The sequence below is a fragment of the Cebus imitator genome, unplaced genomic scaffold, assembly GCF_001604975.1.
Source record: "Cebus imitator isolate Cc_AM_T3 unplaced genomic scaffold, Cebus_imitator-1.0 Scaffold113, whole genome shotgun sequence".
Lineage (NCBI taxonomy): Eukaryota > Metazoa > Chordata > Mammalia > Primates > Cebidae > Cebus > Cebus imitator.
This window is the reverse complement of record NW_016107428.1, coordinates 1,707,356-1,714,623: the sequence shown is the minus strand read 5'-3', so window position 1 is coordinate 1,714,623 and position 7,268 is coordinate 1,707,356.

Genomic DNA, 7,268 nt, shown 5'->3' with positions numbered 1-7,268 from the left:
AGCCAATAAACATAGGAAAAGTTAACAACCCAAAGGAAAAACAAATTGGAACTGAAATAAAAAAATGCCCTAACAAAAAAAAAAAAAAAGAAAAAGAAAAAGAAAACGTATAGAAAGTATATCAAGAATTCTTGATGACAGTGTCAAGAAAGAGTCAAACTCTGCGAAATATGTGAAGAGGTTTATTCTGAGACAAATATAAGGGACCACAACCTGTGACACAGTCCCCGGAGATCCCAAGAACATGTGCTCATAGTGGTCGGGCTTCAACTTGGCTTTATACATTTTAGAGAGACATAAGACATCAAACAATACATATAAGATGTATACTAGTTCAATCCAGAAGCATGGATGTTTCTTTACAGACCTAAAATGCTGCCAGGCTTTTAGTTAATTATCTTCTGGATAAGGAAAAAGACCTAGATATGGAAGGGGATTCTCTACAGAATGTAGATTTTCCCAGGATTTGAAGGGATATTTCAAAATATGTCAAAGAAATATATATTGGGCCTTCTGTCTGTCATATTGCTATCTTATTGCTTCAAAATCTGACTTATCAGTCTTAAAAATATGTTTTAATGTTGAAGTTGGGCAGCTGTGCCTGTACTCCAAAGGGAGGAAGGGATAATGAGGTATGTCCTACCACCCATTCGTACGAAGGCCTACAGCCTATTTCTATAATGGCCTGAACTAATTTTTCAGTTTAGTTTAGAATGCTCTTGGCTGAGAGGGAGTCTATTCAGTTGGTTGGAGGGCTTCAAATTTTATTTTTGGTTTATAACAGAAATTCAACTAAGTCTGCCAGAATGTAATTGATTAATGACCTGTAGATATAAGAGAGACTTTTTTGGTTTTGCATCTATTTTAAAATACATTTCAACATTCCTTATTTGACTAAATATGCATGGTATGTGATTTCTCTTTCAAATTTATTGTAACCAGTAGTTCTCTCATTAATGAAATGAAATGTTTGACATGTGTACACTTTATATCTATATGACAGTTAATTATAACTTATATCTATATTAGTTAATAATTTTTAATTATAATAATGTTTAAATGATTGATAAGTGGAACCATTGAAAAAAATGCATGTGAAGCATCTGAATAGTCAGAACTACAAAATAATTATTACTACTATTATTACCACTGCTATTGCTAGCATTAAATAATATTGGCCACTAATGACACAGCAAAACAATTTAACAGTATTAATTTTTAAAAATCTTCAGTTATTAACACACTTCCCAAATCAATTTTTAAATATATGAATAAAATAAATGAAAAACGTATCATTTAAAAAAACCGACTCAATTGTCTTCCTGTTTAATGCCCAGTATTTCCATGTCCAGGCAACCAAGCCCCTTTACTTTTGTAAATTTTCTTTTTCTTAAGCTGTCAAAATCTTAATTGTATCTTAAGTTTTCTTAAGTAAATATTTTCCCCTTTTATTATAAAACTTAAAAGAATTCTATGTTAAAAACTAATGTTTTTCCATTCATAAATCATGGGGTTTTTCTTTGTTCTAAGTGAAAATAAGTAACAACTACACATTGAGGTGAAGTATATGCCCAGTAGTGTGTTAAGCACTGTACATAGCAATCCCTATATATCTAACAGTAGCTAACTATATTTCTTTACATTTTACTGTGTTATAGGAAAGTTTTAGCTCTTTAACATGTATTATTTCATATACATCTCAGGACAATTATACAGGGTGGCTATTATTTCTATCATTCTCCCTCATCACATAAGAAGGAAATGAAGTGACAAGATTGGCACCCTGTTCAGTGTTCACAGTCACTGAGGGGAAGGGACAGGATTACAACCTACAGGCCGTCAGGCTCCAGAACCAGCACTCTTACCTAACAACCATACTGCCTCTTTCATTCCTCATAACATTTTATGTATGTGTGTTACTTTGCTCATTACACAGATGCATAAACAGGTTCAGAAACGCAAGTTAACACAGCTAGTCAGTAGCACTCAGCAACATTAGAATAGCTTTTCTTCTGCTTTGTCTCGCCAACTCTTCCTGCCTTGTGTCTGTTATTTCTCAAATTAATGTAGACTCCCTCAATTCTTCCCTCCCTCTAAATGAAGGCATTCCCCATAGATTCATGCCAGATCTTCCAGTTTTATTTTTATGTAGCTACTTATATTTTTACTATTTCAATTTTCACTCCATTTAAACAACTTTAAAAATTATAATTTTAGACAAAATGTCTTACTATACCCGGAGCTCCAAATGCACAATGTACAATTCTCATCCAAAACCATGTTTGCCACATAAACATAACACTACATCTTTCTCCTAGAACTTAATTATCTTTAAGAAATTTCCATTTTGTTCCCAGTTATTCAGACCTGAAACCTCTCCATTGTAACAGCTCCCATTTACGATTATCTGTCACACCTTTCTCTTCCTTCTTGTCTGCTGCTTTATCCCAAATGATACTGGATACATATCAATTATTCTGTAATTTTTTGCTGAAAAAATTTATCAATAGGCTCTTACATTAGTCTAGAGTTCATACCCTTATCACTGCACAACAGTAGCATCTCCAAAATCCCCCTAACTTCTCTCTGTCATTCAATAAGCCCCTGTTTTCAAGAAAGAATCCACACTGCTGTCAAATAGCTCTTATAAAAATGGCTTTTCAATTTCCCCAGGAAAAATACAAAGCCTTCAACCTGGCATTTGGGGGTGGCACAATCAGGTTTTGGCAAACATCTTCAGCGAACATCTTCAGGTTTGCATGCAGTCATTTCCTTGCACTTTCATGTTCTTCAGGATCTATTTCAAATGTCACTTCAAATCAGATATCGTAACTTTAAGAGCTGTAGAGGTGCCTGCTTTTGTGTTTAGCTTTGGCAAGAAAGTATAGCAATTGTTTGTACTAGATAAGTTAACAATGGCTATTTTAATTGATAAATGTAAGTATCTTGGTACCACAGTAAAAATTTTTCTTATCCAATTGTTTATACCACTCAGGGATTCAACATTTTTGCTTATGCACTTCTCCAGTTTTCATCCTTGCTCCTACGACTCAGGGGAAACCAAAAACTAGTACTACTTAAGAATGAATAGACATTCTATGGTAAATGACAATGACGTTTGAAATAAAGCAACAAAAGGATTATTATACTTATTGACAACAAATTCCATATACAGTGCTCCCTTAACCAAAACTCAATGAGTGTTTGGTGCAATTATTATCTTTATTTTAGAAATAACCTAAGCCTCAGAGTGTTGGAGTGGCCTATCTAAATAACTATCGTGCTGGTAAATGATAGCTCTGGGATTTATAATTAGATAATCTATACCTAATGCCCATTTATTAGTGGTGCCATACTCTTAAAATAATATAAATAAAACTGATGGTGGAATAATTTTAGGCAATAGGATGCATAATGAAATTGTAAAAGCAAAAGGCTCTACCTCTCAAACTTAAAGGCTGCTTATTCTATAGTATCACAAATGCCTTAGAAGTCTCTGGTTAACCACATCATCATTCTATGATATTTAAAAAGATATGCAATCCTCTAACTGACTCTCATATTATATCCTCATTTAGGATAACACATAACATGGCTATACTCATGATTACAGTGAAACTAGGTAGTAGATCATACACAGTGTGGGCCTTAGAATAGGGGAGGTCCGATTTTGAATTTTGACTCTATTAGTCTGCTCTCACATTGCTAAAATGAACTATTGGAAATGGGTAATTTATGAAGAAAAGATGTTTAATTGACCCAGCTCCATGGGCTTAATAGGAAGCATGACTAGGAGGCCACATGAAACTTACAATCATGGTAGAAGGTGAAGGGAAAGCAAGCATACCTTACCATGTTATAGAATAGAAAGCAAAGGGGGAATTGCCACACAATTTCAAACAGTCAGGTCTCGTGAAAACTTACTCACTATCAGGAGAGCAGCAACGGGGAAGTCCATCCCCATGATTCAGTAACCTCATAGCAAGCCTCTCCCCTGACACATGGGGACTGCAATTCCAGATGAGATTTGAGTGGGGACACAGAGTCAAACTATGTCAGATGCTATCACTTAACTTGGGCAGGTTATTTTCTTCTTTATTTGTGCAAATAGAATATTAAGACCTACCTCAAACTGTTGTGAGGACAAAATAAATAAAGGAATTAAAGGGTCCTGTAAAATGAGTGCTAGGTACTTAATAGGTTTTTATTAAGGAAAAGGTAATATCTTGACTGAAAACTGTTTAAATAATACTTTCTTACCTTCATAAAATTTTTAATGCAAGATTTTAAATTTAACATGGGAAGTCTGAAATTTAGATGGAAGGTTTTTGTCAAATCTTGATTTTGCATGGTTGTTACAGTTCCCTTGCAAAGAATGCTAAAATCAACCTATGCTAAAAGTGACCACGTGTCAAGTTGTTATTTGGAAAGCACAGAAGGTCATTTAAACAAGCATAGCATTAAAACGCACTATGAAAAAAGAGGATGCTGAGTATTGCCAACCTCCAGTAAAATTAACTTCAAGCTTCATTTAAAAAAATGAATGTCTATGTAGGCAGATACTTTAAAAATTCTCCTATTCCAAATACTCTAAAAATAAAAATGATAATTTGAAAGCTTTAGACAGATGATGTCATTTGTCTTAATTTAGTTGTTTTCTAAAATAAAGGTTATCTCATCTATGCATATAGTTTGCTTCTCCAGACCTGTTTTCTCACCTTTCTATATTTATTACTTTTATCTCTGAGGTTGCCCCAGTTAGACAGAATGCTGCAATATACTTAACTTTTAAAATATTTAGGCTACCTGACCCAAAGAAATTGGCTGAAGTGAAGCAACTATGATTGTTACTTTAGTGCACAATTTAAACTGATCGACCTTTCAAGTAAATGTTAGAGGCACTCGTAAGTCACTGGCTTGAAAGAAAACACTTCATCCTTGTGAAGGTCGAGAGCCTGGCATATTACAGTTAGTTTACCAGACGGCTGAATTCCACAGAATAAGTTACAACCCAGGTGTTAGAAATTCCTTTATAAATTTACATCCCACAGAGTGCCTTGTTAACATGCATGTTAATGTTGACCATGCACACAGAATTTTATTTTCATCATTCACTACATTTAGCCAAAACAATGATTGTCATCTACAATGCTTCTCTAATCAACACTTAACAAAGGAGACATAACAGGCAAAACTGAGCAGTTTTGTCAGAGGCCTTGTCTAGGCACCTCAGACACATCAGGGAATGGAATGTCTAGAGTTTTAAATTGTCATGATTAATCTCATCCTCTTCCAACTCTGCTTTGTGATCCATAATTTTGATCAATCCCTCTCTCCCTTCTATAAGCCATATACAAAGTTCTGTGCCAAGTGCTACAAGTAGTATAAGCACAGCTTGGCTTCTCCCTGATGGTGTTCACAGATATTCATTGCAATGTTTTATGCAGTTTCCTGCCTTTATTCCCTTGAAACATTAAGCCATGTGTAAAGAATCCATACTTTCATACTGATGATCAGCTACTCAGAGGAGAACTAAGCCCTTCTACATGAAAGTCAACACTAACTGTCAGCACACATGAGGCCACCTTGGACTTTCCAGCAGATGGTATTATCCAACAGAATACAACTCCATTATATTCTGAACACAGGTGAAACCAGGTGATTCAGGAGAAGGCAGCAGAAAATGCTCAACCAATCCACAATGTAAGAAAAACTTAATTAGCATTTTAAGCATTAGGTTTTAAAGATATTTTTATTACATGACATAGATAATTCCTTAAATATCACTCTATAGTACTTATAATTTGCAATATATAGTATTTTCTGAGTCAGGATCAGCAAATATTTTCAGTAAAGGGCCCAACAATAAAAACTTCAGGCTTTGAGGGCCATATGGTCTATGTCATATAAACTCAACTTAGTCCTTGCAGTGCAAAAGCAGCTATAGATGGTAGGTAAATAAACTGCAAATAGTTTTATTGTGTTCCAATAACACTATTTACAAAAATAGGCAGATGAATGGATTTAGTTTATAGATATAGTTTTCTGAATCTTGTTCTAAGTTGACAGTCTAGAAGAACATATATAATTCTCATCTCACAGTATGCATTCAATTATTAATAGCCTATTGTCTTCAGAAAATTCTGAACGGGAAGAAATCTTGCAGGCTTTGTCATAAATATCAAGCTGGCACAGTGACACATACCTGCAAACCCAACACTTTGGTAGGTCAAGACAGGAGGATAGCTGGCGGCCAGGAATTTGAGATCAGCCTGCGCAACACAGTGAGATCACATCTCTACAAAAGAAAAAAAAAGCAATATCAAGACGAACAATAATAGTCAACATCCGAGAGTGCAGAGTGGTTGTTATGCCAAATCCCTATTGTTTCTAGTAGAGATGGCACCTAATTCAAGAGGCTGAAGAAGAGACTCAGAGACAGCAAATGAGACATGGGGCTTTACTCAAGGCTTACATACAGTGGAGAGAGTCAAGTGGTGATGGACTGGGCAGGAGAACCACAACCACTTGCAGAAGACATGCAGTTAACGTAGCATTCTCAATTAGCACCCTTTCCTTAACAACCTACACCTAGCAACTTTGAGTCAAACTAAAACATAATCCCTTGATCTTCTATTTGGCCCATGCTCCATGGGACATGCCAGGGGCTCAGATGTTCCTCACAGAAAAGGAACAAATCTCCAGGCTGGCCACTCCCAGATTCTTAGTTTGGAGCATACATTCAGGAGACTCTGCCAGACACGGTCATTCTTAGAGTACACTTTCATTATTGCTGTCAGGTGCATTTACCACACAGGGGTTAAGCCAGGTCAGCATCCTCAATGCAGAATATTGTACAGAACTCAACAAACGTAAATGTTTTTCATTATACCTGTTTTCTAAAATCATAGTATTGCTATATAAAATAGAATAACAGAAATTTGAAGACAACAAAAAGAATAATTGATCAGACTTTCAGCTTTCTTAAAATTAGCAAGAACAAACATAAACATAAATTAATGTGAACTTAAGAAAATTAACAAGTGGCCAGGCATGGTAGCTCACGCCTGTAATCCCATCACTTTGGGAGGCTGAGGCAAGTGGATCAACTGAGTTCAGGAGTTTGAGACCAGCCTGGCCAACATGGTGAAACTTCATCTCTACTAAAAATACAAAAATATTAGCTGGGCATGGTGGCACAGCTACTCGGGAGGCTGAGATAGGAGAATCGTTTGAATCTAGGAGGCAGAGGTTCCAGTGAGCCGAGA